This window comes from Salmo salar, chromosome 02 (assembly GCF_965601325.2).
Source record: "Salmo salar chromosome 02, fSalSal1, whole genome shotgun sequence".
Taxonomy (NCBI): Eukaryota; Metazoa; Chordata; class Actinopteri; order Salmoniformes; family Salmonidae; genus Salmo; species Salmo salar.
This window is the reverse complement of record NC_138292.1, coordinates 70,363,008-70,374,309: the sequence shown is the minus strand read 5'-3', so window position 1 is coordinate 70,374,309 and position 11,302 is coordinate 70,363,008.

Genomic DNA, 11,302 nt, shown 5'->3' with positions numbered 1-11,302 from the left:
ACATACCCAGTGGGTCAGAAGTTTACATACACTCAATTAGTATTTGGTAGCATTGCCTTTAAATTGTTTAACTTGAGTCATACGTTTCTGGTAGCCTTCCACAAGCTTCCCACAATAAGTTGGGTGAATTTTGGCACATTCCTTTTTCAGTTCTGCCCACACATTTTCTATAGGATTGAGGTCAGGGCTTTGTGATGGCCACTCCAATACCTTGACTTTGTTGTCCTTAAGCCATTTTGCCACAACTTCAGAAGTATGCTTGGGGTCATTGTCCATTTGGAAGACCCATTTGCGACCAAGCTTTAACTTCCTGACTGATGTCTTGAGATGTTGCTTCAAGATATCCACATAATTTTCCTTTCCTCATCTATTTTGTGACATGCACCAGTCCCTCCTGCAGTAAAGCACCCCCAAAACATGATGCTGCCACCGCCGTACTACACGATAGGGATGGTGTTCTTCGGCTTGCAAGCCTCCCCATTTTTCGTCCAAACATAATGATGGTCATTATGGCCAAACAGTTCCATTTTTGTTTCATCAGACCGGAGGACAATTCTCCAAAAAGTACGATCTTTGTCCCCATGTGCAGTTGCAAACCGTAGTCTGGCATTTTTATGGCGGTTTTGGAGCAGTGGCTTCTTCCTTGCTGAGGTGCCTTTCAGGTTATGTCGATATAGTACTCAATTTGTTCCTGTTTCCTCCAGCATCTTCACAAGGTCCTTTTCTGTTGTTCTGGGATTGATTTGCACTTTTCGAACCAAAGTACATTCATCTCTAGGAGACAGATTGTGTCTCCTTCCTGAGTGGTATGACGGCTGCATGGTCCCATGGTGTTAGTACTTGCGTACTATTGTTTGTACAGATGAACGTGGTACTTTCAGGCGTTTGGAAATTGCTCCCAAGGATGAACTGGACTTGTGGAGGTCTACAATTTTTTTTCTAAGGTATTGGCTGATTTATTTTGATTTTCATATGATGTCAAGCAAAGAGGCACTGAGTTCAAAGGTAGGCCTTGAAATACATCCACAGGTACACCTCCAATTGACTCAAATGATGTCAATTAGCCTATCAGAAGCTTCTAAAGCCATGAAATCATTTTCTGGGATTTTCCAAGCTGTTTAAAGGCACAGTCAACTTAGTGTATGTAAACTTCTGACCCACTGGAATTGTGATAGTGACATAATCTGTCTGTAAACAATTGTTGGAAAAATGACTTGTATCATGCACAAAGTAGATGTCCTAACCGATTTGCCAACACTATAGTTTGTTTACAAGAAATTTGTGGAGTGGTTGAAAAACAAGTTTATTGACTCCATCCTAAGTGTATGTAAACTTCTGACTTCAATTGTATCTGTATTCCCAGTCATGTGAAATCCATAGATTAGGGTCTAATTCATTCATTTCAATTGACATATTTTTTTATATGAACTGTAACTCAGTAAAATCGTACACATTGTTGCATTTATGTTTTTGTTCAGTGCAGTAATAATTGAAGAAGCTAATTGAATAAATGAATGGGGATACTAATGTTTTAGGTGTTCTGGGTAAGAACTGTTTCAATATAACTTACACCCAACAGAGTATCTGTGCTGTGAAGGGCTCAACAGTGGAACTGACCTGCACATATCAACATTCAAGTTATCCTGTAGTCAAAGAACTAAACTGGTATCTCCAAGAGAAATGTAATGAGGCGCCTAAAATCCTGAGCTTGGTGCCAGAGTATGCAGGTCGTGCTGAGTACCTTGGGACTAAAGAGAAAGACTGCACCCTGAGAATCACAGACCTGAGAGAGAGAGAGAGATTCAGCTGAGTACAAGTTCAGATTTAAAACACAGTATGCGGAATGGGGGTACAGCTTCCATGACCCTACTTCCCAACAATACTCCTGTAATACTCTAGTGGTCTGGCGTTACTCTGCAGACAGTTACTCCTGTGCTGTAAAAGACCATGAGGATTTTCTCACTCCTACAGTGTGTGAGTCTTGACTCACCTATAATAATCATCTTAAGTATCAATCATTAAGAGCTGTGGACCAATAGTAGAACATGTGGGGGAAAACAGACACATCTGTGCACTCTTGGATAGTAACACTAGTAGAAATGATGCAGTATAATATACAAGGTAGACAATGGCTGATGGTATGTAATCATGTTATACTGTTTTAGAATTATAATTTTGGAATTCATTTTAGAATAAGGCTGTAACATAACAAAATGTGGAAAAAGTCAAGGGTTCTGAATACTTTCCGAATGCACTGTGTGGGTTTATATATATTCATTTTAAATGAATCAGTCTAATACGTCTAAAACACTTGAAAATAGTCTCATTATCATTTGAGGATTTGATCAGATACATTTAGTTTCAGGTGTTTATGGTCAGAGCTGTTTGAATGTGACTTACACCAAGAGGAGTATATGTGCCTTGAAGGGGTCAACAGTGGACATTACCTGCACGTATAGACATCCCAGCTGGAATAACGTCACAGAAGTATCCTGGTTCAACAAATGGGAGTCTGGAGTTACTACAGATCTAAGCCAGGACCCAGAGTATGCAGGTAGTGTGAAGTACCATCAGTGTTATAGTCATGAGAATAAAACAGGTTCAAAACAATCGACAGAGAAACACTTTACTTACAGTGCTACACATCTGTTTTGATAAGTTATTTTTCCTGCTTAATTAGACTGTCAGGTGTAGTTATTCACCAGTTATAAAGTGTGTTTGTTGTCTATCTTTATGTTTCTATGACTGCAGGGAGGGAGACGCAGCAACTGGCTTGAGAACAGCAGGAATAGATACATAGGCCTGTGGTTTACACACATCTCTCAGCAACTGTGTAACAAACTGCTTCAGAGTAATTTATTTTGTTTATTTTATTTAACTAAGCAAGTCTATTAAGAACAAATTCTTATTTACAAGGACGGCCTACCAAAAGGCCTCGGGGCTGGGATTTATATATATATAAAATAAATATATGACAAAACACACATCACAACAAGAGAGACAACACAACACTACATAAAGCGATACCTAAGACAACAACATAGCAAGGCAGCAACACATGGCAACACAACATGACAACAACGTGGTAGCGGAACAAAACATGGTACGAACATTATTGGGAACAGACAAAAGCACAAAGCGCAAGAAGGTAGCGACAACAATACATCTCCTGATGCTTCTCCATGGTTGTTATTCACACTGAACTCAGAAACTACGGCAACAAAGTGTTGACAAACTGTGTCTGTGTGAGCTAATAGGTTTGTGCCTAATTTAATATCCTTTTGATGTGTGATTGTGTTGCAGATTTACTGGGGCAGGATGGCTGGAGTGTGACTTACACTACTCAGATTATCTGTACTGTGACCTGTCCTGTTCTAACACATATCCCAGAGGTCATACAGTCATAAAAGCATCATGGTCCTATAGATGGTCTGGTGTGAAACCTGGGAATGGTGGTCATTCAGAGTACTATGGGGATAGAGTGAGTCACTCCACCCTGAGAATCACATATCTGAGAGAAAGTCAACAAGTACAGGTAAAAAATGTGAGATTCAAATACAAGGATATTTCATTTCAAGCTCCACTATATGATAACATGTGTATTCATATCATCCACCTTTTTGTTGAACCTTTAGAGAAACAGACCTCAGTTATGACTTCAGCTGTAGGAATCACAGATTCTCATACTCCGTCTCTCTGTCTTCATGTGGTTCAGGTGAGAATATTTCTAAGACTTTCATTTCACATGATCATTTTAATTTATTAACTTGATTATTCATTCATTCATTCATTCATTTGTTGACGTGTAAAACAGGAAGGCCTCCAAATCCACCTCTGACACAAGGGACACAGCAGACGATGGACAGGTGAGTTAAGATCACATAGTATTTTATTAATTAAACCTCTAGCAGCACTACACCCTGGTTACACCTCCACACCTGGTGACATTAATTTACTACATCACTACACCATGGTTACACCTCCACACCTGGTGACATTAATTTACTACATCACTACACCCTGGTTACACCTCCACACCTGGTCACATTAATTTACTACATCACTACACCCTGGTTATACCTCCACACCTGGTGACATTAATTTACTACATCACTACACCCTGGTTACACCTCCACACCTGGTGGCATTAATTTACTACATCACTACACCCTGGTTACACCTCCACACCTGGTGACATTAATTTACTACATCACTACACCCTGGTTACACCTCCACACCTGGTGACATTAATTTACTACATCACTACACCCTGGTTACACCTCCACACCTGGTGGCATTAATTTACTACATCACTACACCCTGGTTACACCTTCACACCTGGTGACATTAATTTACTACATCACTACACCCTGGTTACACCTCCACACCTGGTGACATTAATTTACTACATCAATACACCCTGGTTATACCTCCACACCTGGTGACATTAATTTACTACATCACTACACCCTGGTTACACCTCCACACCTGGTGGCATTAATTTACTACATCAATACACCCTGGTTACACCTCCACACCTGGTGGCATTAATTTACTACATCAATACACCCTGGTTACACCTCCACACCTGGTGATATTAATTTACTACATCACTACACCCTGGTTACACCTCCACACCTGGTGACATTAATTTACTACATCACAACACCCTGGTTACACCTTCACACCTGGTGATATTAATTTACTACATCACTACACCCTGGTTACACCTCCACACCTGGTGACATTAATTTACTACATCACTACACCCTGGTTACACCTTCACACCTGGTGACATTAATTTACTACATCACTACACCCTGGTTACACCTCCACACCTGGTGACATTAATTTACTACATCACTACACCCTGGTTACACCTCCACACCTGGTGACATTAATTTACTACATCACTACACCCTGGTTACACCTCCACACCTGATGACATTAATTTACTACATCACTACACCCTGGTTACACCTTCACACCTGGTGACATTAATTTACTACATCACTACACCCTGGTTACACCTCCACACCAGGTTACATTAATTTACTACATCACTACACCCTGGTTATACCTCCACACCTGGTGACGTTAATTTACTACATCACTACACCCTGGTTACACCTCCACACCTGGTGGCATTAATTTACTACATCAATACACCCTGGTTACACCTCCACACCTGGTGGCATTAATTTACTACATCACTACACCCTGGTTACACCTCCACACCTGGTGACATTAATTTACTACATCACTACACCCTGGTTACACCTTCACACCTGGTGACATTAATTTACTACATCACTACACCCTGGTTACACCTCCACACCTGGTGACATTAATTTACTACATCACTACACCCTGGTTACACCTCCACACCTGGTGACATTAATTTACTACATCACTACACCCTGGTTACACCTCCACACCTGGTGACATTAATTTACAACATCACTACACCCTGGTTACACCTCCACACCTGGTGACATTAATTTACTACATCACTACACCCTGGTTACACCTCCACACCTGGTGACATTAATTTACTACATCACTACACCCTGGTTACACCTTCACACCTGGTGACATTAATTTACTACATCACTACACCCTGGTTACACCTCCACACCTGGTGACATTAATTTACTACATCACTACACCCTGGTTACACCTCCACACCTGGTGACATTAATTTACTACATCACTACACCCTGGTTACACCTCCACACCTGGTGACATTAATTTACTACATCACTACACCCTGGTTACACCTCCACACCTGATGACATTAATTTACTACATCACTACACCCTGGTTACACCTCCACACCTGGTGACATTAATTTACTAAATCACTACACCCTGGTTACACCACCACACCTGGTGACATTATTTACTTCATCACTACACCCTGGTTACACCTCCACACCTGGTGACATTAATTTACTACATCACTACACCCTGGTTACACCTCCACACCTGGTGACATTAATTTACTACATCACTACACCCTGGTTACACCTCCACACCTGGTGACATTAATTTACTACATCACTACACCCTGGTTATACCTCCACACCTGGTGACATTAATTTACTACATCACTACACCCTGGTTACACCTCCACACATGGTGGCATTAATTTACTACATCAATACACCCTGGTTACACCTCCACACCTGGTGGCATTAATTTACTACATCAATACACCCTGGTTACACCTCCACACCTGGTGATATTAATTTACTACATCACTACACCCTGGTTACACCTCCACACCAGGTGACATTAATTTACTACATCACAACACCCTGGTTACACCTTCACACCTGGTGATATTAATTTACTACATCACTACACCCTGGTTACACCTCCACACCTGGTGACATTAATTTACTACATCACTACACCCTGGTTACACCTTCACACTTGGTGACATTAATTTACTACATCACTACACCCTGGTTACACCTCCACACCTGGTGACATTAATTTACTACATCACTACACCCTGGTTACACCTCCACACCTGGTGACATTAATTTACTACATCACTACACCCTGGTTACACCTCCACACCTGATGACATTAATTTACTACATCACTACACCCTGGTTACACCTCCACACCTGGTGACATTAATTTACTACATCACTACACCCTGGTTACACCTCCACACCTGGTGACATTAATTTACTACATCACTACACCCTGGTTACTCCTCCACACCTGGTGACATTAATTTACTACATCACTACACCCTGGTTACACCTCCACACCTGGTGACATGAATTTACTACATCACTACACCCTAGTTACACCACCCCACCTGGTGACATTCTGAAATTATGGAAAGGATGATCGGAGAGAGAGAATTCGCCATCAGAGTATGAGTGCTGATCTGAGATCAGTTCGACTCTGTCCATATAACACCCGTATTCATTATGATCTGACCTTTGGTAAATTCTTAGTCTGGATTGTTGTCTTGTGTCAAAATGGACCCTGTATATTAATGAAATATGACTATTAAAGGAGGGTTCACCTGCTACCACTGTAGTAGTACCTAACACATATAGAATACTTGTATCAGATGTTATTGATACATTTTATGATGATGAGCTCCTACATTTGCTCCAGTATTAAAGTTGCCTTGCAGTGGCCACCACCACTCCTCCAGCCACATCTGGAACTACAAGACAGACCGACAGAGAGACACGCACACAGAGTCTGAGAGCTGTGAAAAATAGACAAATGTAAAACAAATGTTGCTTATTCATAGGTTGCACCTCAGACAGTGGGTCGCGTCATGTCATTGTTATGAATGTTCTCCAAGCTTCCCCCTGCTGTTGGTGCTATAGACGTGCACAAAAGTCGCGATGGGTCAAGGCTAACGACTATATAATAACAAACCTTTTTTTCTTTTTCTTTTAACCAACCACAGGAGCTCACTCTCAATGTTCAAAACACACCAGAGAGCATCATTTAGTCACAGAGGATCAATAGTTTCATAAAAATAACTGTGGATTAAGTTTACATTTTATCACAAGCACATACAGGTAAGCCCTTTCTCAACAATGCAGAGTTAAAAGGTTTTTAAAAAAATTGCTAAGGAAATAGTAACACTAAATAACAATAACGAAGCTATATAGAAGGAGTACCGGTACCAAGTCAATGTGAAGGGGTACAAGGTAGTTTAGGTAATTGTGGTAATATGTACATGTAGGTAGGGGTAAAAGGGACTTGGCAATCAGCACGTGTGTAATGTTGAGATGGATTGTATACAAGGAGTACACTTCCTAACATCCTGCCAAATGTATGACCATATTAGTGACACATTTTTCACTCAGATTAAACAAACCCACAAAGAATTTGAAAACAAATACAATTTTGATAAACTCAAATATCTATTATGTGAAATACCACAGTGTGCAATCACAGCAGCAAGATGTGTGACCTGTTGCCACAAGAAAAGGCCAACCAGTGAAGAACAAACACCATTGTAAATACAACCCATATTTATGTTTATTTATTTTCCCTTTTGTACGTTAACTATTTGCACATCATTTCAACACTGTATATAGACATAATATGACATTTGAAATGTCTTCATTCATTTGGAACTTTTGTGAGTGTAATGTTTACTGTTCATTTTTGTATTGTTTATTTCACTTTTGTTTATTATCTATTTCACTTGTAAACATATACTTCCCATGCCAATAAAGCACCTTAAACTGAAATTGAGAGAGAAAGAGAGATAAAGAAAAGAAAGGGTTGTACACTGAGGTTAGATGGGAATTCAATACGTACAAAATGGTGACAAATACTGATATTTAATCAATTACAAATGATATGACTCTCCCCTGGACTAAATTTAAAAAACACTAAACCCTCCCCCTGACTGAAATTGAAATAGAATGACCCTCCTCCATTTTCCTCCGTGAAATACAGTAATTGCATATGTAACAGTGTAGGTTCCGTCCCTCTCTTCGCCCCAACCAGAGCTCGAACCAGGAACCCTTGCACACCCACGAAGCACCGTTACCCATCGCGCCACAAAAGCCACGGCCCTTTCAACGCAAGGGGAACCCCTACTTCAAGTCTCAGAGCGAGCCACGTCACTGATTGAAACGCTATTAGCGCGCACCACCGCTAACTACTAGCCATTTCACATCGGTTACACATACATTTCTGCCTGTCCCTAAAGCATAATGGATTTATACTATAGGATTGGGGCGGTAATGCAAGATATTGGATGCCAACCACTAATTTCGTCTTTACAAATATTTTCCGGTATGTGAGATAATTTACTTGTTCTCTCTAATATCGTATAGATTTGGAATCGTGACATTATCTACCTTGGAGGAAAATAAGTTTATCAACCGCGTGACCCAGCATGACAACGTGAACCAGATTGTTCAACAGTCTGCTGGGTGAGGCGATATACGTTCCTCCATTCATTAACGAATGGGATTCCTATATTCTCCTTTCTTTAAATATCTCTACCATGAACTCTTAAATCGAGATAGTTGTGTATTTTGCTACTGTATGGCCAGTGTGAGCCAGAATGCTAACTAGCCAGCCCGTAGTTGTTCTTTCAAATGCGGTGGTCACTGGATAAACGAGCTCTGAGTTGAACATATGTCAGAAAACGAACTAGTAGCCAGTTGTTGTTGCCCTGTGGGAGAAGGGTAGACGAGCTGAAGGAAGGAAAAATAGAAATACATTAGCTAGCGAAAGAGGAGACTGGCAGCTGACCCTGAGTGGAGATAACAGGTGGCCATACATCCCCAAGTAGGAACCACGCAACGGCCAGGCAAGCTGTATGTATGGCCATGACTAAATATATGCCAAGCGTAAGCATGCAATGCATGCATTATTTTCATATCCTTATGAGGAGAGTCCAGCCACTACTATGTTAGAGCTAAAAGCAGATATTGTTATGGGTGTAAGATGGCACAGTGATGCCATCTGTTGGTAAATGTTAATTACTGCAACTCCAGTGTTTTTACCGGTGTGCTTGAAATACCCGGATGTATTGCAATATACTGAACAAGACTGGTTACTCGTATCAATGCCTCTGTCTCGTCATTTAACATTCAAACAGATATGGGCGTTATACATTGGGTTGAAAGAAAATGGTGGCAGAACGCATAGGGGGATTTACTTCATTTACATAAAGGATGGACCTATGTATTGTATGTGCATAAAAGCAGAGCCGGGGCATAAGAAAGGCAGTTGTTGTCCGCGGACCGGCTCGGCTTTACTACTCTGTATTAAAGTCTATATTGAATTTACAAGTTCTTGTAAGAAGTGTTATTCTTAAGACAATTTTCCACGACAGCCGATGGTGGAATCATATCAAATCCACAGGCTCCTGAAGCACATATGTCCCCATACGAACTCCTGAGTCAGCTAGCATTTCGCTAGCTAGCTAAGCTGTAATATGACAAAACGGATGATATGAATCAAACACTAACGTTAACTAGCAAGCCATCCTCGGCGACAATGTTATTGTGGCGCATGAATGTCATATTTGTGTTTTAACTTTACGTTAACTGTCATTGAAGTTGATGCTTACTATTAGGTTTCAGATCCGAGGTAAGATAAATTGTCCATTATGTTTTGTGTTTCGTTAAGGACTCAGAATTTCTACTCCCGGAACACTTAAAACAAAGTAACTGTACTACTGTAGCCAACACACTTCTTGTCTAAGACAAGTTGTCTGATGTAGAAACAATAGATTCCACAACGGATCCTGTCAGTCTGGTTTCCTTTTAACATTATATTGGGAGCCATTATTTTACTTCTCAGTTTACTCAGAGTGTTGCATTGCTGTTTATATGAATATATATTAATGTGAATGGGGATAATGTTCGAGTGCAACTTTGCAAGGCTAACCCAGCTACCGTTAGCTTTGTTGCGGGAGAGGGTCTCTTTCAGGTGCAGACATCTTGAGTTTTCTGATGATTTTCTCACGGGCATTCTGCACTGTTTTTTATCAGGCAAATATACTTGTATGGGAGTCCAGACGGCATCATTAACTTTTGCCTTGTATTTGTTTACATTCCTTGCAGGTATGTTGTGAAATGTGACGATTTTGTATTTCATGTTTAATGTGCCTAGTTAGCTGTCGTTCATTTTGTTACCTGTCCGGTCATGTAAAAAATGGCGTTGTTGTTTTATTAGTATGCCTCAGGTACAATAGTACACTCGCAAAGAAATATTTAGCACTTATTAGCAAATGATTAGTGTATTGGTGTACAACATTTTTAAAACGAAATGTTTTTGTTGTTGATGCTTTTACTAATGAGTTTGCTCAGAGCGTGATGAGGAGAGGCAAATATACTTGTATGGGAGTCCAGACGGCAGCATTAACTTTGCCTTGTATTTGTATCCATTCCATGCAGTCATTACTAGAGGGACAAGCGGCAGAATTGTGTCCAGAGCCTTGTCTTCCACCTACACCTTACCAGAACACAATGCAGAAAGGTACTGGTACAGAACCGGTTACACCTAGTTTTCATAGTCTTTGATCCACCACATTCCTGTGGACTGTGTTAATGGCTGGACAAAAAACGACTGTAAAACTTGTTGGGATTTTTCTTCCTTCAGCAAAGTAACCTACTACTTTATCATGTGTAGGAATCTGTGTCTCTTACTTAATTATCTCTCATTCCTCTTAAAGTGTGTACTTATTCACCTCAACTGATTTGAAAGTCTGATTATCCATTACATGACCAGATACTCGCTCAAACGATGAAAATACATCTTCTGTGGGGTTTATCAGCGGTTGG